The sequence below is a fragment of the Protopterus annectens genome, chromosome 10.part0 (genome assembly GCF_019279795.1).
Source record: "Protopterus annectens isolate FY-2018-M chromosome 10.part0, PAN1.0, whole genome shotgun sequence".
Classification (NCBI taxonomy): domain Eukaryota; kingdom Metazoa; phylum Chordata; order Ceratodontiformes; family Protopteridae; genus Protopterus; species Protopterus annectens.
The window spans coordinates 1,090,352,680-1,090,379,387 of record NC_056744.1 but is presented as its reverse complement, the minus strand read 5'-3'; positions in this window follow the sequence as shown (position 1 = coordinate 1,090,379,387).

Below are 26,708 nucleotides of genomic sequence, written 5' to 3'. Positions count from 1 at the left end.
GTTCCAAGCATTGTTGCTATGATAAACGTAGAAAGATATTAGAACAATAGGGATTGCATTAGCATTCATTAAAATAATCAGTACATTCTGCAGAACTCTCATAGTCCCCCCAAAAGTCTCATAACATTTCTAGAGGAGGTACAAAAAAAAAAATAAAACAAGACAAGGACATAACATTAGGTGTTTAAAACACTGTGGTTATGAACTAATAAAGATGGTAGGATGGTAGAATAACAGATTTTTCCAGTAGCATGCATTGTGTGAATTCACATTTTTGATGACTAATGACCAAAAATGCAGGTGAAACCTCTAAACAATGTGAAACATTTTCACAGCTCCTATCCCTCTGCTAACATCTCAGCTTAACAATTCCAGACAAAGCCAAAACAAAACAAAAACTGCAGAACAAAGGCGTAACAGCAGGGATAGTTTGAACCTTTGCTATGATCAACTTTAATAGTAGAACAGGGTTTGCACTGGCATGCATTAAGACATCAGTACATTTTGCAGAATTGTCCAGCCCCTACCCCCCAGTGTCTCAGCAGAATAAATCTGGATGAAATGAAAGTAAAATAAAAACACAGAGGCATAACATTAAAAAACAATGTAATTATCAGCAAATAAATGCTGGAATAAACAGATTTTGTAGTAAAATTCATTGCATAACCCCACATGTTTTAATGAAAATAGATAAATACCAGGCAAACATCTGAATATTGCACAACATTCTCACAGACCGTAACCCCCCCCCCTACCAACCTGTCAGCACAATAACTGTAAACAAAGCGGAAAAATTATCATAGAACAAAGGCGCGCCATCAGGAATAGTTGTAAACACTGCCGGTATATACAATACTAATATAACAGGGTTTGCATTAGTGTACATTAAAACAACAGCTGTACTTCTGCAACATTCTCACAGCCACTAACTCCCCTCCCAACCTCTCAGCACAATAATTTTGGACAGAGCAAAAAGTTATCGTAGAACAAAGGTGTAGCATCAGGCATAGTTGTAAACATTGTCGATATACACAAGACATACTAGCAGAACAGGGTCTGACTTGGTATACATTAAAACATCTGCATATTCTGCAGCATTCTCACAGCCACTAGCCCCACTACCAATATTTCCACACAATTGTACACAAAACAAAAATGCAATAATGAATATTCTTATACAAGACTAGATAAAAAAACTACATCAAATCTGGACATTAATTACAAACAAACCTTCCTTCCTCAGTCTCTTAGGAGAAGAATTTTGGACAAAGATAAAATAAAACTGTTACAACCACAGCCCCTCACAAAACGTTATACAATCCTCTCCCTAGGTTTCCTAGCCCCCCCCCCAGCAAAAAATAAAGTTAAAAATAAACCCAGCAACTTACCTTTCCTGCAGTTGATAGAAGGCTGCTACTAATCCTCTGCTTGCTTCTCCTACACATAAACCAGACCTGTTCAACCCTTTTAAATTGCCCTCAAATGGACAGTTTTTCAGATCTTTTAGAAATTGCCCTTACGAGGGCAGTTAAAATACAGATGCTTTGCTAGTCCCACTGTCGTTCCAGGAAAACTTGCATCCTCCATCCATCCTCACAGCATACCTCTCGACCTCTTAGCATGAAAAATCTGGACAAAGCCAACAATAATGGGGGTACAAAGGCGTAAAAATAGGGACACCTTTTAAATATTGCTCATATAAACTTACAAATTTGCTTTCAGGCTTTGCTTTAGCATACATTTTATGAAAGATATAAAGTCTGAAACCTAAATGTCTGCCATTATTTAGTGACTTCAATACTCATTGCTATGTAAGAAAACCCCAAATTTTATGAAGAAAAAACAAAAAATATAACGCAAAAATCTGGATATTCTTAAAAGATCTGGGCAGTTCAGATGTATGCCTAATGCCGATAACTAACAGAACTGACCCAACAGACCCCATATTATGGCAAAGCCAATCAGGAAACTAGAACTTGCTTCCTTGACTGCTGAAGCCAATCAGGTCCCTTGCTTCACTGAAGCGGACCTGATTGAGTGCAGCTTACAAGTAAAGCAAGGGACCTGATTGGCTGTAGCAGTCAAGGAAGCAAGTTCTTCAGGGAAAAAAAAAGCAGAATCGCGTGACAGCGCTAAACAGCCGAATCAATGAGGCACCAAGCAAGAAGTGGAAGAGATGGAGAAACTTGTGGCTGCTTCATATGGGGGCCCTCATATGTGGGTAGATAACCAGGGGCTCCATGCGGCCATGGGTTTGGTGGGTGCCTAACGCCGGTTATGCAGATGCTTATAAAAGTGGTCAACTTCCTCCTCTTCAGGATCTGTAATTGGAACATAAACTTTTGTTACTTTACTGTTCAATGGATTGCCTTGTAAATATGATTGAGAATGGCCTTTCATTTAGTCATTTATTTATTTATTTTTGTGGGTTTATAACTGAGCACTGATTCTGACATGCTTACGGTAGCTATCAGGATTCTTGTCCACAACATAAAATCTGATGATTATATGGTAAAAAATGAACAATTCAGTCCATTTCAGGTTACTTACTCCTAAAATGTCAATGCTTATTGTTCCAGTCTTATCCTTAATTTCATCACATTTACCTTGATTCATAGTTATGTTCAAAGTTCCAGTGGCATATACTTCTTTTCAGTATCAAACCTTTCTTTCATCTGTGAATGGATGTCATTTCAGCTTTAGTCTATCTGCATCAGGACTTCTAGCACTACTCTCACTTATCCTCTACTCGCCCTCGGCAGTATATAGGACAAACTCCAACTTGAAGGTTCATTCTTCCTCTGTCATGTCAACATGTGACTGGTTGCTTTTGTCCATACGTTTATTTTTGGCAAAAAAGACTAGAGTTTACCAATACCTTCTTTGCCATTACATCATTAGGCTCATCCCTCTGTCACAACTTCTCTGTGTTTGGATGGCCCTACACAGTATTGCTCATAATGTCACTGAGATACACAAGCTTGGCCAAACTGCATAACCCCTTTCACCACTACATGATAAGCATTTATAAAAAAGTATAGCATTCAGTATTCATTGCTGGACCACTGATATTTCCTTGTCCATCAGTAATGTCTCTACTGACCTGCTGCACCTCAACATGTCTTACTACTTGAATCATGTAAGTACATCTTGACCCTTCAACAAGAACTGCAATCTAGCTTTGCAGATTTATGCCACTGAATGAATTAAAAGATGCTGCTAATCAACCAACTGATTTCTAACATCATATTTGGCACCCTGCAATGACTCCCTAAATCCCCAAGTCAAATTATTAGTGATACAGATGGCAACCCACTATCACTTGTAACAGAACAGACGTACCTAGGGATCACTTTGGACACTACTCTTTTATTAGTCAAGTATACTGACAATATTATTAGCAAAACACTCCACAAATTAGAATTATACTATAAAATCTGACACCTCCTCAAACCTACAGCTCTTAATGCCTTAGCTAAAAATATGCCTATCCCTAAAATCAAACACGGACTCCCTCTTGTAACTTGCATTCTAAAATATATAATAGAATAAACAAAATGTGCAGATTTGCTCTTACAGAACCCCAAAAGCATCAGTGCCAACTTCTACACTGTTGTGGCTACATTTGTACTTAAGCTGTCTATTTACGAGTTGTTAAAAATAGGATAGTGATGCCCGTGAAAACAAAATCACACATCAAGCAGCTTAACTACGTACTTACAGACAAAACGAAGATGGTATTACCTCATTAAGTTCTGTTTTAAAACCTCCACAAAGAAATAACTTTTTCTAGGCTAGGCTCCGTTGTTTGGAATCAGCTACTTGCTTAAGCAAGGCAGCAAGAGATACTTCAATTATTAAGAAAACATACTAAAAGAACATCTGTTGGACAGCAATTGCTCTTGCTTCTATTGCAATGCTTAATTCTTACAGCTCATGTGGTAGTCATATTGCTGTTGTGAAGATATACTTTTAACAAATGACCACTGGTTGACTGCCTAGCTTAATGCTACATACTGTAAATAATGACATCACCTGTGTTCATAATTGTAACTAACATACAAATGCATTATTTCTGATTTGTGATCACTGTGTATCTTTTGTCTATGTAAAAGTTTCTGTTTGTGTCTTACACCATGGTGCCCAGAGCATAGCTGAGAAGATCTATTGACTATTCCACTTACCTGCTTACCAAATTGAAATAAATAAAAGAAATATTAAATAAAAATTGTACAGACTTAAAAGTTAGACACTTATCAAGGCTTATAATGGTGTTCATGATGAGGTTTTGGCAAATGTTACTTTGTCTTGACTGAATCACAGTAAAAGAACTTGGAATAATATATTCCATTACAGAAAGTAAGCTATTTCTGTAAGGGAGGCAGGGCAGTAGAATAGACTGACTGACTATAAGACAGACATAATCTGTAGTTGCTTTTTAAAAGCTTTTGGATAATTATGTAGTTATTGATAAGTACAAACCAAATGGAGTTTGGTCACAAACTCCCAAAAGATTCTGCTCTGGAGTTTGTATTTAACAAATTGAGCATAGTACTTGAGCAGTTCTTGACCATACTGGAGAGGGCAGCCACCCTGACGACTTGTCTTATCCCATCTGGAAAGGAAAACCAAATTACTAGGGTGCACATGGAGAAGAAATGAATGTTTACAGATAGTAAGCAGTGAGGCAAAGAAACAACAGTAGGATCTGAACTGCTCAGAGTTTCTGGTATGTTCCGATGATTATGAATCATCGTAAGCGGCTGCAGTGGTCAAGATGATTGTTCTTGATTGGTCTTGAAAATAGGGTAGCCCAAGTTTAAGTTTATTTAAGCACTTAAAAAACTAAACATTTTTCAAAAATTGATAAATAGAATAAAACAAGCAAATAAAAGAAATTCAATGACAATAATGAATAAAACAATAATACATAAAGCAACAATCAACAAATAAATAGGCACAATGAGTACACATAATAAAAGTACAGGCCGGAACTGCAGACAAATATATAACAATAACTGGTTTTATAAGAGGTGAAAAAGAATGAATATAATGAGTGCTTAAAATCACTTGGCTTGGGGTCTCCCTCAACTGCCTAGGTTGTATATTCTAGAGGTGAGGTCCTTTATAAACAAAGGAAGAGGTGACCAAATACTCTAGCTATAGATCTGATGGTGCCAGTAGCCTCTAGGTGGCCAATCACTGGGAATAGGTAGGCTCTGACTAGGCAAGGAGATCTCATAGTAAAGGGAAACCCAAGTCAATTAGGGCTGAATATGCCAGGATGAGCATTTTAAGAATCTACTGTTTGATTAGCAGCTAGTGGAATTCATGCAGAATCCATCTGACATGTTGTAACACGATAATCTTGTAAGTAGCTGGTCCATGCAGTTTTGAGCTACTTGCAGCTAGTATTTAGCTACTGTCAGGAGAAGTAAGTCCACTGTTCAATTGTTAGCTTCTTTTGGGGCAAAAACTCTTCGGAGGTGTGCTAGTGGAATATGATATTTAATAAGTCATCATTGACTGGATCTTAGTGTCTCATCCAAATCTAACCTCAAATTCAGGAATCCTTCCTGACCCCCTCAGTGATCATCTACCAGTCTTTGCTGACCAGTACCTCTCTCCCCTTCATAAACAACATCATTACATTCAAACTTAAACCCTGTCCAGCTTCAACCCACAAACATTTTCAGATTGCCTAAAACAAACTGACTGGACACCTTTAAGAACTCTGCCTCTTGACAACGCGATCAACTACTTTAATGAAACTTTTCTGTACCTATCAATAACCTTGGTCCTCTCAGGACCAAAAGAGTTAAAGCAAAAACTTCTCCCTGGATATCTAAGGAAACTAAACAGATTATGCTCCTAAGAGACAAAAAGTAGAAACAATACCAAAGAAATAAGCAACCTAATACCCTACTGGAGTTTAAACAACTCCGCAACTCCATAAAAAAGTAATAACCGGAGGTCGCAAAACATATTACTCTAAGCTTAAACCTGAACATACTAACAACTGTAGAAAATTCCGGAATACTATCTCCTCCCTCCTTCACCCCGGTGGTAAAGACAACCCATGCCTAAACCCTAACTGCTCTGACCAAGAAATGACCTCCCTATTTAACACCTTCTTTGTGGAATGTATAGCCAAACCTACTGCCAGCTTCCCCAGCTCCCCTCCAATATCCCCCCATACCTTCCCATCTAATCTCAAAACATGTACCTCTTCCTTCAGCCTCAATCCTGTGCCCACACACATAAAAAAAACTCCTCCTCCAACTGAAACCATGCTCCAATACACCAGGTAATTTACCTGCATCCTTCCTCAAACAGCATAGCCTACCCTATCTCCATAATAATAAATAGGTCTATCCAAGAATCTTATGTTCCCTCACTTTGGAGACAAGCATTCATCATTCCACTCCATAAAGGCGGTAAAAATACTGACACTACTAATTTCCATCCTATTGCCATACTTTCCCCTTTCTCAAAAGTCCTGGAAAAATGTATTCACTCACAACTGATGCCTTGTCTAACACAAAGCAACCTCCTAACCCCCACACAACATGGATTCTGTCCTGGCACAGTGCCATCACTGCACTCCTCTCTTTCCTTGAGTCCATTAACCATGCTCCTGACTCCAGCAAAATTGTATCAATTCTGTTCCTAAACCTTTTCAAAGCCTTTGATACCATCTCCCACCCTATACTCCTATCACAATTCTCCTCTTCAGTCTCTTCCCTTCCACCATAGCTTGGTTCACCAGCTACCTCTCCAAAAGACAACAAGCTGTTAAATGGAAACATTCCACCTCTTCCTTTCTATACACCCTTACTGGGGTACTCCAAGGTTCTGTCCTTGGCCCCTTACTTTTCAATCTATTCATCAACAGCTTTCACCAGTCCATCTCCAATTCTACACTAATCCAGTATGCAGATAATTCAACAATCATCTGCTCAGCTGACACCCCTTCTGACCTTCCGCAGATACCCAGTCAGCTTTCTCAAATACTGAAACCTGGATGCAAAACAACTACCTAGCCCTTAACACCAATAAAACCAAATTAATGATTTTCCCCATCTAAACACTCCCTCATTGATAAAAACTCCTTCAAGATCATAAGCCAGAATAACACCCCATTGAAATTGTCTCTCACACCAAACTGGTTTGCATCATTACCGACAAACATCTCAAATTCGATATGCACATCCAAACTAACATCAAAAAATTCCACTAAAAATTAGGACTCCTATATAAGCATAACTGTTATCTCACCCCCTCCACCAGAAAGACCCTCACATCCACATACCTTTTCCCTTCCCTAATGTTTGGTGCTCCTCTGTTCTTGAATCTTCAGCTCAGCCTTCAAACTAAATTAGAAACTTGCTACAATAAAATATGCAAATTTGTCACCAACTCTAGGATCTCATCCCATCACTGCATCTCCATCCACTCACTGCAGTGGCTCAAGCTTCCCAACTATCTGAACCTCCTTAAACTCACCACTGTCCATGAGCTCATATTTAACCCATCCTCCTGTCCCTCTCTTTCCACCACCTTAGCCCCCTATATTCTTGATTGCTCACTTAGATCAGAAAATCAGAACCTACTCAAAATCGACAAACCCTTATGGCCACCTGAACACTTTCTGCTATCCTGCTCCTTAGCTAAACTATATAACTCTCTTCCTCCCTCCATTAGAAATACTCATAACCACTCTAACTTTAAATCCCTCCTCCATTCCTACTTATCTTCAAAGTGGGAATGCCCTTGCTCTTTCTCCACATAGGACCTTCCTATGCCAAAACCCACCTTCTAACTTTCTGCATCATCTCTGCACTCACATCATTTGCCCTCCTACTCCTCCTTAACCTCCAAATTTTGTTAATAGTTTATTTCCAACAATTTCTCGACCTCAATTGTAATTCACTGTTAATGACTCTTAGACTGTTCTGTTGCTAGATATTTGTTACTATTATTGTGGGATGCAAAATTTTAGTTGTAATTCACTGTTAATGACTTACAGTGTACAGCTGCTAGATTTTATTATTATTGTAGAATGCAGAAAAGTTTTTACTGTAGAATGTTGTATGACTTCTTTACTTTGTATGTGTATATGCTAATAAGTTTGTCATTGTTACTGGAGCTTTTCTCCCCGGGCCTCCATTGAAAATTGGCTCTTTTTAGGCCTAGTGGGCTTCCCCGGTCATCAAACTGAAATAAAATAAATAAATAAATAAGTGCGCAGACTGCTGTTAGGTTCAAGTAGAATTTTCTCCTTTCTTTTTAGTATTGCCATACTCTGCTTCTGTTGTGCATCTATCCCACCAGTAGTCTGCAAATTAGGGAGCAGTGGTGATGCCATCTTTGTATAGCATGGCAACCAGGACACACACAGTGCTGTGATCTATGTCATCAAGCTTTGTACCATTAGATTCCCTGAACATAGCTCTACCTGTTGAAGAATATTTCTGGTGAATACTGGAAAAATGTTTCAAGCCTTGTTCTCCAAAGTTCCATTAGCTGTCAACCACAAATGCCTTAAATGATGCATAAACTTGTCTTCTCCAGTTTGCCGTCTATCAAGTGGGTGTTTTTTTCTTGAAAGGGAAAAGCCTTCTTGTATTGCCTGGAGATCTGTAAATGAGGACTGCTTTCAATCGGGTAGGTGCTTGATGTTTTTTGAAACATTTGGACCTGAGAACTGGAATACAGTCTTGCATGCCAAGATTCCTACAGCTAATAGAACTTGATTTTCAAAAATGCAGTTAACTTATTCTAGAGGTCATTCTCTTGGGAGTGACACATCACATCAAACAAAGACGTCAATGAATACAATTACATTGAGAACACTTGTTCCATTTAAATGTTTAGTCTCATATTTCATGCAGGCTGGCTGATAACTGTATAATAAGATCATTACTTTTTTGTTGACAATCAGGTTCTAATTCCTGTAGTTGTTTATAAAAGAAATTTGAGAGAAATGGATGATTATGGTGGGTTCTCTGCATTCCTTGAACAACTCTTGACCCTATGAAAATCATGCAGTCCAGTATATCTAAGTATAACTGGAAAATTTCCTCCATGTTTTAGGTAAATAGAACATTTCTGTATGCACTCATGAGCATATATACCTAACCTATCGTGTTCAAAATGTGTCTTTATGATTTAGTAGGATACAGTCCACCTAACTGAATTCAGTATAGTTATGTTTACAACAAAATGTAATGATAAATAAATAAAATCTAAAAGTTGTAAACACTTGCTGAGCTAGGAGAAGGTTATGGTCAGTTGCCTCTCAGGGGCAAGGATCCATTAGATCGCATTTACGCTCAGGTCATTGAAACATAGGTACCAGCATGACTCAGTCATAATCCATGTGGAAATAAATGATGTGAGACATACCATCCTGGACTATATTAGAAAGACATGCTGGAGTTCTCAAACTCTATGTCCAAGGCTGGCAAGAGCCAGGAATTGAGCAGTATTTTAACTTATCCGTGGATTATGCCACAATATGAACAGAAGATAATTGACTTTAATAGTTGGCTTAGTTTTTGGTGTTATTCAAAGGGTGTACAAAATGTGTCAGCCTGGGAGTATATGGATGACAGACCACATTACTTTGCCAGGAATGGTCTGCCCCTGTCCTCTCTAGGCTTTTGAATATTACCACCAGGCTGACACTACTCATTGCTCCTTCCTTCTCTTCCTTTTTCAGTCCTCTCTTCCTTCTTCTTTCCATCTCCCTTCTTTTTTCCTTTGCTCTTCTTTCCCCCCTTTCCTTTCCTCCCTTCTCTTATTAGCCAAAGCACCAGTTAGTTCTCTGATAGCTCCCTACTTACCTCAATTTCCTAATCTCCTCCTAACTGCAAAATCTCTTTCCTTTCTCTTAGTTTTTTACCCATATTTAACATGCTTAACATCTTTATCATTGGTTATCACTATTGATCGTACTTTACTAGGTGTTCAGTATCCTATGATTGTTGTTTAATGTTCACTACATGATTTTCTGATCTGACTTTATTTATCCTACATGTTGATTCTGCTGTTTATTACTGTACTCCATATGATAACATTATGTAGTTATTAATTAAACTATATATACTGCAGCTTTTCTCCCAGGGCCTCTGCTAAAAATGGGATTCATGCCCAGATGGACTTTCCCAGTAAACAAATGACAAATAAATAAGCAAATAAATAAATAAAGTAAATAGCTAAAACCTTATCCATCCACAAAGTGCTTTTTTTAGACATTATCAACCTGATAAACCTTCAGACATAGCAAAACCAGCCCAAGAAAATATAAAGGTGTTATTGCTCAATGCCAGGAGTCTGAACAAGAAACTTCACTTCTGGCAAGCTGTCTTCACCATGAAGAACACAGACATTAGTGTAGTTACTGAGACATGTTTTAAAGCCACAGAGAACATGCCAACAGCTGTAGGGATGTAATGCCTTCCACATATTTAGATGTGTTACTGCACAGGAAGGGACAAATGGTAGAAATGTCTTGATTTATATCAAATAAAAACACACGTCAAGGCTAGTCAAGCAGTATGAAGCACTTAAGCTTCTACTTGTCCTAATTATCATAGGCAAAGTTCCATACCATACCATACCATGTTTTGCCAAGCTATGCCTCTGTGAATGTTTGGGGTTATGAAAACGTAGAAGAGAATCATTAGACAATATATGCAGAATATTCTGTATGAATGAGAGGTGCACTAACTGGTTCTCTGGGACAGCAGCTGATGCTTGGAATCGACTACCGAATTACAGTAAAGCAAGCACTAGTTTAGATATTTTTATGAACAGCCTAGACACTTATTATCGGAACAACTGTTTTGGTATATTTGCAGGCTAGAAGGGAGTTAATGCCATGCTTGAAATATTTGTATGTATGTATGTACATATGCATGCATGTATTTAAACTATAGGTCTGCTTCTGTGACCCAAGAAACCCATAACACATACTTAAATTTATTGGAGACACTCCCTGTTCAACCCACCATCAAATTTATGGGCAACTTTAATTAATCCACTGTAAGCTGTGATTCACACATGGCTCCTAATATGCAGGCCTAGGGATTACTGGATATTTTAAACACTAATACCGTGGACCAGAGAGTCTGTATGCCCATTAGGGGTGCAAACATTCCTGACGTAGCCTTCACAAACATAGGGGAACTTTGCATCCCCCTGAGCATATTGTCCTCACCAGTCATGTCAGACCATAAAGCTGTCTCCACTGAAATAAAAATAAAACCTGGGACACCACATAACCTTGGTACTTTTAGAAATTATCCCAAGACAAAATTTCTACCTGTAAGTGCTACTTGGACAAAATTGTACACCTCCCCCAAACCCAGGGAACACTGCTGCCTACACTCAATCAATCATTCTAAAGAACCTTTTAAAATTATATATACAGCTGTACGGAGGCTACCATATCTACTCAAAATAAGTTCATGACAAATTCATGAAACAAACCACCTTGGTGGTATCTCAACATCAATAGATTATGTAATAAAATAAAGAAAATATTGGCCAAAAATCAGAAAATGAAACCCCCATCATAGTAAGAAATCCCTCATCAAACTGATTAAATAAGTCAGGGGACTAATTAAGTCAATCAAAGCCATATTTGAGGCAATAGTAACCTCCCAGGCTATGGAGAATCACAAGGCATTATTCAGTTATGTCCAAAACCTCAAAGGCAACACACAACAGAATTGCAGCAGATAGTAAAGACAACCACAAGTCCTTGTATAGTTATGTAAAGAATCTCCATGGCAATACCCAGATTTGCTCTGAGCTACTGCACAATGCTACCTCTTATATCGAGCCAACAGATATTGCCAATATACTGGCCGGCAGGTTCAGTGCCGACTTTACCTCTCTCACCCCCCCCCAAAGGACCAATCACAATACCAGTAGATTGCCAGGCACCCAGTATTACTGCTGCACATGTTAAAACAGAACTGTTCAAGGCCAAGAATACAGCTTCTATGGGACCTAACAATATCCCTGGCTGTGTTCTACATGAACTACAGAGTGAACTGGCACCTTACCTGTGTGTCCTGTTCAATCACAGCCTCACCTCAGGCTTTGTCCCTACTGAATGGCACACTGCTATAGTCATCCCTCTCCACAAAGGAGGAGCGACTACCAGTCCCTGCGAACTACCACCCCATTAGCCTGACAAGTCTGATACGCAAAGCTATGGAACACATCATCATGGTCCTAATAAAGCTATAGAACGCATAATCATGGACCTAATAAACAAGTATATAGGGAATCGCCAAACTCTCGATCCCACACAGTTTGGTTTTGTGAAGAGTAAATCATGCCTGTTCAACTTGGTTGACTTCTTTGAGTCAGTCGCCAGAGTTGTGGATTAAGGCAAGGTGGTTCATACAGCCTACCTTGATCTAGCCAAGGCCTTTGATACCATTCCCCACTCAGGAATCATAGAAAAACTCAATAAGCTAGGCATCAACCCTTATATCACTAGCTGGATTGCAAACTGTCTCACAGATAGAACCCACAGAGGGAAAGTAGCTGACTCCATGTCAGACTACCGACCAGTCACGAGTGGAGTCCCACAGAGAGTGGTCCTGGGTCATCTACTGTTTGGTATCTACTTTTCAGATGTCCAGGCCAATACAATGGGACTCTGGCTGACAAAGTTCACAGACAATTGTAAGTTGGGAGCCACTATTAACTCCCCAAGTGATGTTGACATCCTACAGAAAGGCCTCACTGAGACCAATGACTGGAGCCAGAACCATGGCCTTAAGCTCAATGCCAAAAAATGCATCATGATCCCCTTTGAGAAAAACCCAGTTCCCATGAATTACCACATTGATGGTAGTCCACTGAAAACAGAAGGTGTTATAAGACATCTGGGAAGACAAGCTGACAGAAACCTCTCTTCTGACTACCACATTGTCACTCTGGTCAGAAAGTACTTCTATGTGGCACATCTCATTACTAAGGGTTTTGCATCCAGGAAGAAAGAGGTCATTGTCTCCCTCTACTCTTCCCTCATTAGGTCAATCATTGAGTACAATGCCCCATTTGGCATGTACCTCACTAGATACCTGCAACAACTGGAGAGGCCACACAAGTACCTCACAAAGAGGATCCTAGGCCTTAAACACTTGTCCTATATGGACAGACTAAAAAAACTCCAACTATTATCTGTCTCATATTGCCTACTTAGAGGTGATCTCTGCTTGACTTACAAAGCCATGTCTGACCCAGCTCTGTTAGAAATACTACATCTAAAGAAATCCCAATCCCTCTGCACCACACGATCTAGAGACCTCAACCTCATTACCACAATCAACAGAACATGCTGGAGGAACAAGCTCACAACCAAGAGACTGTCCATGCTATGGAATAGACTTCCCATACATGTCAAACAGAGCACCTCACTGGCCCTCTTCAAGAGAAATCTCGATTAGTGGATGGGAATGGAAAATTCACCCAGGGAATCACTCCAGTGGGGCTACTCGACAGAGGCACTGGGAACTAAGGTTGGGTGGCACAATGCCAGGGTAATCCTATGGGCTAGGCTTGTAAAAGCTCCAGGGCAATTAGCCTCATACACAACTATGAACCTATTAACAACAATGTGTCAAATTAATTGTAAATGCAGTCACCTATACTGAGCCCATATCACTCAACTGTCCAGATTTTCTCAGAATGTCCAGATTTTTACCTCATATTTTTGGTCTGCTCCTCATAAAATGTGTGTTTTTATGTAAATCATTCAGGATTGAAGACAGGAAACAGTGACAGACAATTGAGATTAACCCTGGGATTCAATAAAGCTGACACGGAGTGTCAGAATAGTGCAGCTGCTCCTGCATGGAATATGGCCACCGAGCAATCCAGTAAACAAGCTTGGGGATGTGCATGAGCCTGGTAGCACTATTCCCACACAGCCACCATTGAATAATGCAAATTACCTCATTTGCTGGTGAAAACCATGCAAATGAGTTAAATTAGCAATTCAGTAAGCAGGCAGGCAGGCATCCATGTGGTAATAGTGTGAGGTGCAGAAATGTATTTGGCTACTAGCTGAATACATTTCTGCAAAAATCAAAACGAAGGCATGACAGCTCAAAGTAAAGCATGTATTATACCACTTAGGCATGCTAATGGACAAATATATGGCCATTGGCTTGGAAAAGTGATGCAAATTTATAAAAATAAAAGTTTTTTTTTTTGCCGATCTTGTCCATTTAAACATATGGCAGCGGCACGCAAATAGGATTGTGCCGAAAATAAAAAAAAATGTGAAAAGGCAATTTTAAGTGAAATATGCATTTTGCCATTATAGTCTAAGGCATGCAGAATCAAAACAATAACAGGTAAAAGTGGTTGCTAAGGAGGAAGACTATGGTGTAGTGGTGTAACCAGGGACTAAGGCAGTGGGGTATGCAAATGAGCAAATTTTACTGAATCACTAAAGCGAGAACATTCTCTGGCTGCACCTAACTGGGTAGGAGCTATAAAGCAGTGGTGTGAGCAGGAGAAGCAGCTGACATGAAAAGGGGCTGTGTCATGCTTGGTGTAAGCACATTGGAGTTTCACGGCTCCTGGTTGAGCTTAGCTGCACAGCAAAGCAAGGCGGTGTGTCTCAGGCTGTATTGACTTATTCCATGAAATGAAGAGTGTGTTTGTGTCCAAGGGAAGGCCATTTCTGCTTCAAAGTGTTCACTTTAGCTAAATGGGTTTGCATGGTGCACACCGGATCTAAAACAAAACAAAAAAAAAAAAAACTGGAAATACCAGGACTGTTACATTTGGGCACCAGGTTTTCGGAGAGCACCTTGGGGCTTAAAAGTGGTGGAAATGGGAAGGGAAAAAAGGAAAAAAAAGGCAAATAGCAGAATAAAAGCAATCAAGAACTAATAAAACAGCAAGCAGGTGCAATGTATCATAGCCAGCCACTCATACAGGCAGCATCTAAAGCACAACAGTATAAACTGTGCAAATACCTTTCAGTCTGGTTTTCCCACAAACCTTGCACCGTTGGTGTACACATGCGGGAGAATTTTAACCAAAAAAATGCTAGGGGCTGCCATTGGTTTGATCTATTAGTATGTGCTAGAGGCTGAGGATGGTGAGGAGAATAATGCTGACTAACACCCCAGACTTAGGAGGAGAAGAAGAGTGTTCAGACCCAGGGTTACCTACCAGGGGCTACATGATCTGGAGATAGTAGAGCACTACAGAGTGGACAGAGACATACTTCAGCAAATCATCGAGCTATGCCAGCTTCAACTCAGACCCAGAGCCAACACAGGGGAACCCATCCCAGTCGATACCAAGGTATGTGCAGCCTTAAGAATACTTAGCTACTGGTACTTTCCAAAGACCTACTGCAGACATGATGGGAGTCTCACAGACATCTGCATCCATTGTACTCCACCATTTCCTGGATGCCATGCTACCACATGCCGATGACCACATTTACTTCCCCAAAACCCATGAGGAGAGGACCAGCAATATGCGTCTCTTCCACCATGCAGCAGAATACCTGGAGGTACTGGGTGTGATAGATTGCATGCACATCCATATCAAAGCACCACCCGGTGAACAGGGTAGGGTCTACATAAACTGCAAGGGCTTCCCCTTCATCAACTGCTAGTTCATGTGCAATACCCAGGGCATTATCATGAATATGTGTGCTGGCAGTCCTGGAATCTATCATGATTTCCATATCTGACATTCGTCACAGCTGTACCAGGCATTTGCCAGTGGGGATGTGCCATGCTAAACAATATGATCCTGCAGAAACAGCTGCAGAAGGAACAGCACAGGGAAGGGCCACACAGCCCCCCACCATTTCAAAGGTCCCCACAGGCACAGAGGGACTCGGAGGAGGAAACCCCTGACCCTGCTTCTGTAGGCAGATGGAGGCATGCCCAGTATTCCCAGGCCTTAACAAAGAGACAACACATATCACACACACACACTAACACTGTAGGAACCCAGGGACTGACACTTCTCTCTGGCTCACACAAACACAATAAAATGGATGCCACACACATCACGCTACCTGTAGCGTACCCTGTATAGGCAGTGTACTGCATGCATCTGACAGAGACAGCCCTCACTCACCATCCCCACAACTGCCGCAGGCGCAAGGTAAGTCAGTCTTATAAACAATAAATGAATGGAGTAGTATGTTCTGGTATCATATCTATGGTCTCACTGCATACATGCAAGGGAATGGGGTGGCCTACTGGGGTAACAGCAGACAACTGACAGCTATGTGGGACACCAGGAAATGTGTGTCCAATACTGGCTTCCCCACACTATGCAGTATTATTCAAGGTGACAAATTCCACTGCAGTACATGCGGGGGGCCAACTAAGGGGGGGGGGTCATAGGTCACATGCATGGATGTCACTGTGGGGATCCCATACTCACCCCTCAGACTCAGCAAGCAAGTCAGCTGTAGAAAACCATAAAGGAATGTCTGGCAAAGGCTTTGAAGGATAAGAAGTCTGAAACTCAATTGAATGCCATTACAATCTAACCTGTGGCCTCTAGTGATATGCCTCTATTCTCCAAAACAGGGCACAATACTATGATAAATGGAACCAAAATGTAACGCCAATATCAGCACAGTATGTGCAAAGGCATACTGTTGACAGGTGTGCTCCCCCCCTCACCCATAGAAATGCAGTAATATGTAGGTTTGTAGGGTAATAGCAGAAGAGCACACATTACCAGGGCTGTCCCAATCAACATGATAACTTGTTGCATGTCCAAAATATTCAAAGGGTCAATGAGCTATGTATATGCGGGGGAAATACTGTCAGGATGTGGCCAGCACTTACTCCCAGTTGTTGTGTCTTAATGGCATAGGTACAGTACTGTGGTAGACAGGGCCATGTTCCAAGAATCACAGTGCCAACTATTTTGCATGTCACCTACACCTGTGGTGGGAGTTGTACACACTGTCTAGTTGTCAATATCTATTACTCCCAGTAAGCTGGACAGGTCATGGACAGGGGGCCAAACAAATGAAGAGTACACAGATCGGAGTGGTCTGCACATTGCCTACCATACCTCCCAACTGTACATACCTTTTTCAGAATGTACAGAGGTTTGCATCATATTTGTGGTGTCTATCATGAAATAGTGGTTGTGTGGCAAATCATTGGCAAACCACGGAAGTCTAAAGTCAGAAAATAATGATGGATTTTAGTGTCTCAGACCTCACACCCTACAGAAAATGCATGCTAATGCAACATCTATTATTGTATCACCCTTCTAGGTTTGTAAGGCCAATAGTTAAAATGGTCCCTATATTTAAGAATCTGTCACCCAATTACTAATGGCTTTGTCCAGATGTCTGGCTCTCATACATAGAGATGTATGGTGCCAAGTAGTACAGCAGATACCTGAAGGTCAGTGTACTGGCAGGTCATAAAAGGCTGCCACCTTACTGTGTCAGCACTGACAATATGTCACTGGCCAACAGCCATACCCCTGGAATGGCAGGTTGTCACAGGAGGAGCACAAGTATGTCTTGTATATCTGTTCTGCTTGCCCTAACATTGTATTCACCTGAAAAGTATACGCAAAACAAGAAAAGGGCATATCAAAACATCAGTGGAAGACTGTGGAGAAGCAGATGTCACACCCATAACAGAAAACAAGCAAGTAACAAACTGGTCCCCCAACTGTCTATTTATGGCAGAACAGTATCAACACCCTGTCCTCATGTGTGGGCCTTTGTCTGACTGTCATATATGGGCCTGTCCAGATGCCAAGCTCAGTGACAGTTTGACAGCTAGGTCAACATGTAGCCGCATAATAACATAGCAACACAAACTGTCTGAGGACCCTAGCAGATGTAGTGGTGCAATGATGGGCAACCTGCCAAATAGGTATGCTCAGAGGTGTGTAGTCCATAACCTTGTGAGTGATGTTATGACATTTACCATGCTCACATCAGCATTACAAACATATAACAGCAGCCACTGTGGGAAAAGCCTGTCACCGGACTACAGAAGGATAAAGAGACACAGAAGGTGGTAGGGAACCACTGGCCAGACAAATGGAGAATGTGCACACCAGAGCACATTTTGCAGTAACATAGGTGCTCTGCAGTGTATGAAGTCAGTAAGCATCACCTGCAAATACACAACACACACCCACATAAGTGGAGGTCAACAACAAATCAACCCCCAAGTAAAGGACACCTCAGAGGCAAAAACACATGAGAACTTCCCAAACCTACACACCACAGACCATGCATGCACCACACACCAGGGTCCTGCAAACACTAAGACCTTACCATACACACAATTTATTACTCATGGAAGACTCCACTGTGAGACACACAGATGTGCCACACCCCAGACAGGATAAGGAGAAAGTCACGATTACTTGTTTGGCAGGTGCCATAAACTGCCATATCACATATGCACTCAATTCACCCCACAACAGGTACAGGTATCGCACTAGCCTGGTCCATGGTGGTGTGAATGATGTCAGAAGTACCTCACAGACTATAGAAAGACAGACATGATGCAGCGAGCTGAATATGTGTCCCATGCAGGTGTGTCCCTAGCCGTAAGCAGCATCCTGTTGTCACCCAGAATGATGGATCAATACGAACAGAAAGTGATTGTCAGTAACACGTGACTCACTTACCATTGTCACCACAGGGGGATCCACTGCCTGGCAGCCAGGGAACATATAAGTGACCGAACACTCTACCTTGCTACAAATGGCCTGCATCAGTCTCACATGGCCTACAGGCCTCTGGCAAAGGCCCATGCCTCACCCATAGTGTCGTTGTAGGGAATTTCATGGGGTCCATACTACCAACATAATGCAGTCAACAAAATGCAAATTAAAGGCCATTCCTCTGAATACTATAGCATACCACTCAACCTCGTAGAGCAAGAAATCTGCACAAAGCCGTACATAATGGTGGGATAAAGGCCCGAATATAGGGACACTTTTAAAATAATGCTCACATCATGTTAGAAAGGTGATAGAATAACAGAGGGGTTGCATAACAGCATGGATGTCATGAAGGGTGTGAAGTCTGAAACTCTAATGTTAGGTCATTATTCCCTGATGGCAACCCTGAGCGATATGCAACAAACATGCTGGAAAGCCACAATGTTAAGGGAAATTGACCAGATATATGACACATGAATCTGAATAATCTGTGAGAATCTGTACAATTGAGAGGTATGGCCACATCAGGATATGACCTTTCAAGTAAGAAGAATGCCGCACAACCAGGAGATTCCAAACCAGTGTATCACCAAAGTGCTGGACATTTTACGTAGCTTCAGCAGTCTGTCAGCTGTAGCCACACCTCCCAACTGGCCAGATTGTGCAAGAATGTCTAGCCTTTGCCTCATAATATTGGTCAGTGCAGTGGCCATCTTGAATTTCTCTGGTAAATAACTGTGATGATCCTGTGATATCTGTCAGTAGTTAATGACACAATACATTATCGTGTCAAACATTGCATAAGTCAGAAAATGTCTGCTAAAACAAATCCTGTAACTCAAGCAACTCATACATTAATAAGAGCAATAGTGACAGTATCCCCCTATGTCTGGGCCATTATTTCCCCATATTGGCAGCCTATCTCCAGATATCCTCACAAACAGGTTGCAAGGTATGGCTGTAGCACATAACACCCTGGATTGGAGTTGCAACTATTTCTGGAATGGATTCCCACACATAGAAGGTCATACTGGGCATGCTCCTACACTTACAGAAATAAGGCCCATGTCTGAAACCACAGCGGACTATATATATCTGTATTGTGCAGATGTCTTTGCATACACAGAGCTATGCACACCTAAGTGTCTCCACACCCACCCATCAGACAGGATTACCCACAGCCAGCTGTGGGTGGCCCATATGTGGTATTTATGCATCTGTTGCATGTGATATATACAGACACACACACACACACACACACACACACACACACACACACACACACACACATACACACACACACACACACACACACACACACACACACACATATATGGGCAACATATTACAATATGTCAAGCATACACACACATAGACAGGGGGAAGAGAGAGACAGACAGTGACAGAGTGAGACACACAAGGAGAGCCACACACACAGAGTGAGTCATACAGAGGGATACCCTGAATGGCAGAGAGTGATGTCCTGCTGTAGACAGTTGTATACCAGTTGTAACCACTGGCACATGCCAGCATGAAGATGAGATTCATTGTCTAATGGTACTGAGGTGGGGGTTGAAATATCACAACACTTACCTTTGTGTGTGTGTGTGTGTGTGTGTGTGTGTGTGTGTGTGTGTGTGTGTGTGTGTGTGTGTGTGTGTGTGTGTGTGTGTGTGTGTGTGTGTGTGTGTGTGTGTGTGTCTGTAGGTCTCACTATTATGATGCCTTACCCACAAGTACACTTCCCATTGCCCTACTTTACAAGATCTGCCAATGTCATTCACCTTAGAAGTACCTTTGGACTAGCTTCAGTCCTGTAAGCTCTATAACACATGTGATAACTGCGTAACACTATAATACAAATAACTAGATAGGTGGGAGTTCTGATCACAGTACCGGCATATGTAAGTGTGTGTTATTGTGTGTGTGTGTGTGTGTGTGTGTGTGTGCGTGCGTGTGTGTGTGTGTGTGTGTGTGTGTGTGTGTGTGTGTGTGTGTGTGTGTGTGTGTGTGTGTGTGCGCGTGCGCGCGTGTGTAGGAATAATACACTTCCCATTGCCCTACTTCAGAAGATCTGCTGACATCATTCACCGTAGAAGTACCTTTGGACTAGTCTCAGACCTATAAGCTCTGTGGTGCATGCAATAATTGCATAACACTATAGTCCAAATAACTAGCTAGGTAGGGGTTCTCAGTCCTGGCAAATGTAAACGTGTGTGTGTGTTTGTAGGTTAAAGATTTTGAGCCCTTTCACAGTCAGTACACTTCCCATTGCCCTTCTTTAGCAGTCCTGCTGATGTCAGTCACCTTAGAAGTACCTTTGGGCAGCCCTCAGCCCTATAAGCTCTGTGGCGCATAAGATAACTGTGTAACACTATAGTACAAATAACTACTTAGGTAGGGGTTCTAATTTCAATCCTGGTAAATGTAAACGTGTGTTTGTAGGTTAAAGATTTTGAGCCCATTCACAATCAGAACACTTCCCATTTCCCGACTTTAGCAGTCCTGCTGATGTCAGTCAGCTTAGAAGTACCTGTGGGCAGCCCTCAGCCCTATAAATTCTATGGCACATGTGATAACTGTGTAACACTATAATACAAATAACTAGTTAGGTAGGGGTTTTAATCTCAGTCCTGGCAAATGTGTGTGAGTGTATTTGTGTTTGTAAGTGTGTATATCTGTAGGTTAAGGTATTTTGTTGCCTTTCTTACCCAGTACATCTCCCATTGCCATACTTTACAAGGGCTAGTAATGTTCCTCACTCTAGAAGTACCTTGGGACACCCTATACCCTTTAATCTCCGTGGCACATGCGATAAATACATAACACTGTAGTAGCAATAACTAGATAGATAGGGGTTCTAATCTCAGTTCTGGCAAGTGTGTGTGTGTGTGTGTGTGTGTGTGTGTGTGTGTGTGTGTGTGTGTGTGTGTGTGTGTGTGTGTGTGTGCATGTGTGGGCATGTGTGTGCGTGTGCGTGTGTGCGTGTGTGTGCATGTGTGTGCGTGTGTGTGTGTGTGTGTGTGTGTGTGTGTGTGTGTGTGTGTGTGTGAACCATATCCATTGTGGGTGGGTTTTGCAATTTTCTGTTGTGGTCCACCCAGTACACGTCCCAATGTCCACCCATCCACTGTAGTGGTAGCTGTAGACAATCTGCAGCCCTATATGCTCTGTGCCACATGAACTAACTGTGTAACAGCATGAAATAAATAACAAGATAGGCAGGGCTTCTAATCCTTTGATACCATTCCCCACTCAGGAATCAAAGACAAACAAACTCAGCTAGGCATCAACCCCTATATCACTAGGTCGGTTGCAAACTGGCTCACAGATAGAACCCACAGTGTGAAAGCAGCGGACTCCATGTCAGACTGCTGACCAGTCATGAGTAGAGTACCACAAGGTCTGGTCCTGGGTCCCCACATGTTCAGCATCTGCATCTCTGAAATCCAGCCCAACACAAAGGGACTCTAGCTGACAATGTTTGCAAATGACTGCAATGCAGTTGCTATTATTACCTCCCCAAGTGATCTTGACATCCTGCAGAATGGCCTCACCGAGACCTACAACTGTTGTCAGAACCCTAGACTTAAGCTCAGTGCCAAGAAATGTGTTGCCATCCCCTTCAGGTATAACTTGGTTCCCATGAATCACCACATCGATGGTAGTCCACTGAACACAGAAGTTGTTATAAGAGAACTGGGAACACAGGTTGACAGTGATCTGTCTTTTGACCACCACGGTGCTACTGTGGTCAGAAAGCACTTCTATGTGGCACATCTCATTGCATCCAGGAAGAAAGAGGTCATAGTCTTCCTCTAATCATCCCTCATTAGACCAGTCATTGAGTAGAATGGCCCATTTGGCATGTTGAATGGCTGCAAAAGCATCTCAGAAAGAGGATCCTAGGCCTTGAACACTTGTCCTATATGGATAGACTCCAGTAACTCCAACTATTCTCTGTCTCATATTGGCTACTTAGAGGCAATCTCTGCTTGACTTACAAAGCCATGTCTGACCCAGCTCTGTTAGGCATGCTACACTTAAAGAAACCCAATCCATCAGCACCACATTCCCCAGAGACCTCAAGCCCATTTCCACAATCAACAGAACATGCTGGAAGGACAGATTCATAATGCAGAGACTGGCCACCCTATAGAATAGATGTCACATACATGTCAAGCAGAGCACCTCACTGGGCATCTGCAAGAGAAATCTGGATGTGTGGATGGGGAATTTAAATCACCCTGGGGATCACTCCAGTGGCTATACTTGATAGGCACACTGGGAAGTAAAGTTAGGTAGCATGATGCCAGGGTAATCATATGGGCTAGGCTTGTAAAGGCTTCATGGCCATTTGCCTAGTACACACCTATGCACCTATTAATCTCAGTACTGGGATGTGTGTGTGTGTGTGTTTGTGTGTGTGTGTGTGTGTGTGTGTGTGTGTGTGTGTGTGTGTGTTTGTTAGTGTGTAAACATGTAGGTGAAAGTAGTTTCAGGCCCTTCTCACCCAGTACACCTCCCATTGCCATACATTACAAGGGCTGGTGATATTATTCACTTTACAGGTACCTTGGGGCATTCTTCACACTACAAGCCTTGTGGTGTGTGCGGTACCTGCATAACACTATAGTATCAATAACTTGATGGAGTTTTTAATCTGAGTCCTGGAAATTGTGAGTGTGTGTGTGTGTGTGCGTGTGTGTGTGTGTGTGTGTGTGTGTGTGTGTGTGTGTGTGTGTGTGTGTGTGTGTGTGTGTGTGTGTATGCAGGAAATGTATCCTTTGAGTGAGAACTGTATCCATTGGGGGGTGGGTTTTACATTTGTAGGCCATAGTACTCCCAGTATATGTCCCAAACTCCACTTTATAAGGCCCACTGTCTTCATCAACTGTAGAGGCATTTGTTGACACTCTTCAGCCCAATAAGCTCTGTACCACATGCAGGAACTATGTAACAGTATGGACTGACTAACAAGATAGGCAGGACTGCTAATCTCAGTCCTGGCAAATGTGTGTGTGAGTGTATTTGCGTTTGTAAGTGTGTATAACTATAGGTTAATGTATTTTGAGTCCATTCTCACCCAGTACATCTCCCATTGCCATACTTTACAAGACCTGGTGATGTTATTCATCTTCAAATTACCTTGGGACACTCTTCACCCTGTAAGCTTCATGGCACATGCGATAAATGCATAACAATGTAGTAGCAATAACTAGATAGTTAGGGGTTTTAATCTCAATCCTGGCAAGTGTGTTTGTATGAGAACAGTATCCTGTGTGTGGTTGAGTGAGAACTATATCCATTGTTTGGCTGTGGGTTGCAATTTTAGGCCATGGTACTCCCAGTACACATTCCAAAGTCCACTTTACAAAGCCCGCTGTTCACATCTACTGTAGAGACATCTGTAGACATTCTTCAGCCCTATAAGATCCATGCTACATGCAACAATATGGAATAAATAACATGATAGGCAGGGCTGCTAATGTCAGTACTGGCTAATGTGTGTGTGTGTGTGTGTGTGTGTGTGTGTGTGTGTGTGTGTGTGTGTGTGTGTGTGTGTGTGTGTGCGCGCGCGTGTGTATAGCAGTGTTTGTGAGTGTGTCGACTCATAGGTGACAGTATTATGAGTCCTTTCCCACCCAGTACACCCCCATTGCCATAGCTCACAAGGGCATGTGATGTTATTCGCTTTACAGGTACCTTGAAACACTGATCACACTTATAGTTCCGTGCCACCTGTGATAACCGCATAACACTGTACTACCAATAATTAGGTGGGTAGGGGTTCCAAACACAACACTGGCAACTGTGATCCTGTGCATGTGTGTGTGTGTGTGTGTGTGTGTGTGTGTGTGTGTGTGTGTGTGTGACCGTGTGCATGGGAACAGTATTGTCTGTGTGGTCTACACAATATCCTATGGGGTGTGAGTTTTACCAATCTGAGTTGTGTTCCACCCACTACACTTACCATTGTCCACTTTACAAGAGCTGCTGAGGTCAACCACCATAGGCTTACCTGTATACACCCCTCAGCCCTATAAGCTTTGTGGCACATGCAATAACTGTTACACACACCTGGTAAATGTGTACATATACAGCTGTACCTTGGCTACAACACGGTCAATGTGTTACCACTTTGCCATACCCATCATTGGCAATGTCTGCAGGGCCACATCTTGTGACACACAGACATCTATAACACAAACAGAATACAACATGTGAGACTACATTCAGTCAGCAGTTATGCATCATGGCTGAAAAGGAACAAACAATCTGCAGAGTATCCATTACAAATGCCAGCTGATAGCACCTCACACAGCATTAAATAGCTAAATTGTACTTAATTCACCCTGTGTATCAGAACCATATTAGCATGTCCCTGCATTGGTGGTATGGATAACAGGGATGCGGCACAGGTATCATCATATGAACAGGGTGTTGTGTGGGTTTGCCAGAGCCCTAGGCTGGGCCATACGGTTGACATGTGTGTGTATTTGGATGGGTATTCTTTGAATGGGACATGCAGGGGTGGTGTGTATGTGTCTTTCAGTGACCTAGCTGTGAAGGTGGTCTGTATATGTTTGTATGCACACAGTCATGCCATGTGGCTGCCCTACACAGGGATGTATTGTACAGCTGTGGACCATACATGGCAGGCTGCACAGTTTATCTCTGGCCACAGACAGATGAACTGGTCCTGCCAGGGGTCTCACTGGCACCACCAGGCCCAAGGCCAGATGCAGTACTACTCGCCAGTGGTGACTGCTGTCTGCTGGATCCATGTCCCTAATGGGACCAGCCATGACCACGTGCCCATGGCCTGCTGCTTTGTGGTGTGGACAGCAACCCCCCATTCAGTAATGCTGGTGGTACTGCCACTATGGGAGTCAGAAGGTGCAATGGTCCCATAGACCCTCAGCTGATTGTGGCGCTGACTTACATCCATGTGGCTGCCACCCATCTCCCACCACATGCTTCAGCACAGACTTTGCATGGTCGAGGAGTGCCAAGGTCTCACCCCACTGTCTATTTATGACCTCAGTATTCTCATGTGTGGCCTCAACAAGGTCATGTAGGTCACCACGGACACCAGGAAGATGTGCATCCAAGACACTGAGCATTTGGTGTTGTGGTCAGTACATGCCTGTGCATCCATGACAGCCCTAAACATACATCTGGTGACACCTGCTGTGGCACTTGTAACAGGGGCTGGATGGGCAGCAGTCCTCCTGCGAGCACCCTTGTCCATCCACATCTGTGGGACCTCGCCTGCACTCTGGCTATGGCAAGTGTCAACACTCACACTTACCATACTCACCACACTAGACTGTTCCATACCACCACTAATCAACTCTCCATTATCTGTGGCCACTGGGGATAGGGTATGTGTTTGCATCGTGACTGTGTGTGGGAATGTTGTGGACAACAGTGGGATGCCAACCTATGGCACAGATTCAGCCCCTGACAACCCCAGCTGTTCCTCACTATGACTATCATCATTATCAGAGTCTGCAGAGACACTAACATCAGGTTCCATGTGGGAGGGACCACGACCCTCATTGCCCCCTGTGAGGGAAAGACAACATATGTAAATAATACCTGCACTATAAAATTGGCTGGCACATACAGGCAGAAAGACAAACACACACACACACACACACACACACACACACACACACACACACACACACACACACACACACACACATCCACACACACACACACTCCTGGTGCAGTCTGGAACAGCTGTCACAGACCAGATGATTTCTTTGCGTGCATGATGTCTGAGTGCAATATGTCTAACAGATATGCAGAAGTGCCAACAAGGTTGGTTTGGACATGGCCTTGTATGCCAGACACAGATCACCTAAGATCAGTCTGTATGAGACTGAGTACAGGGACAGAGATTTCAGCCTACCTGTATAGGGTAGGTGTTGCAGACCCTGGAATTGCCTTGTCAGGAACCTCTATAA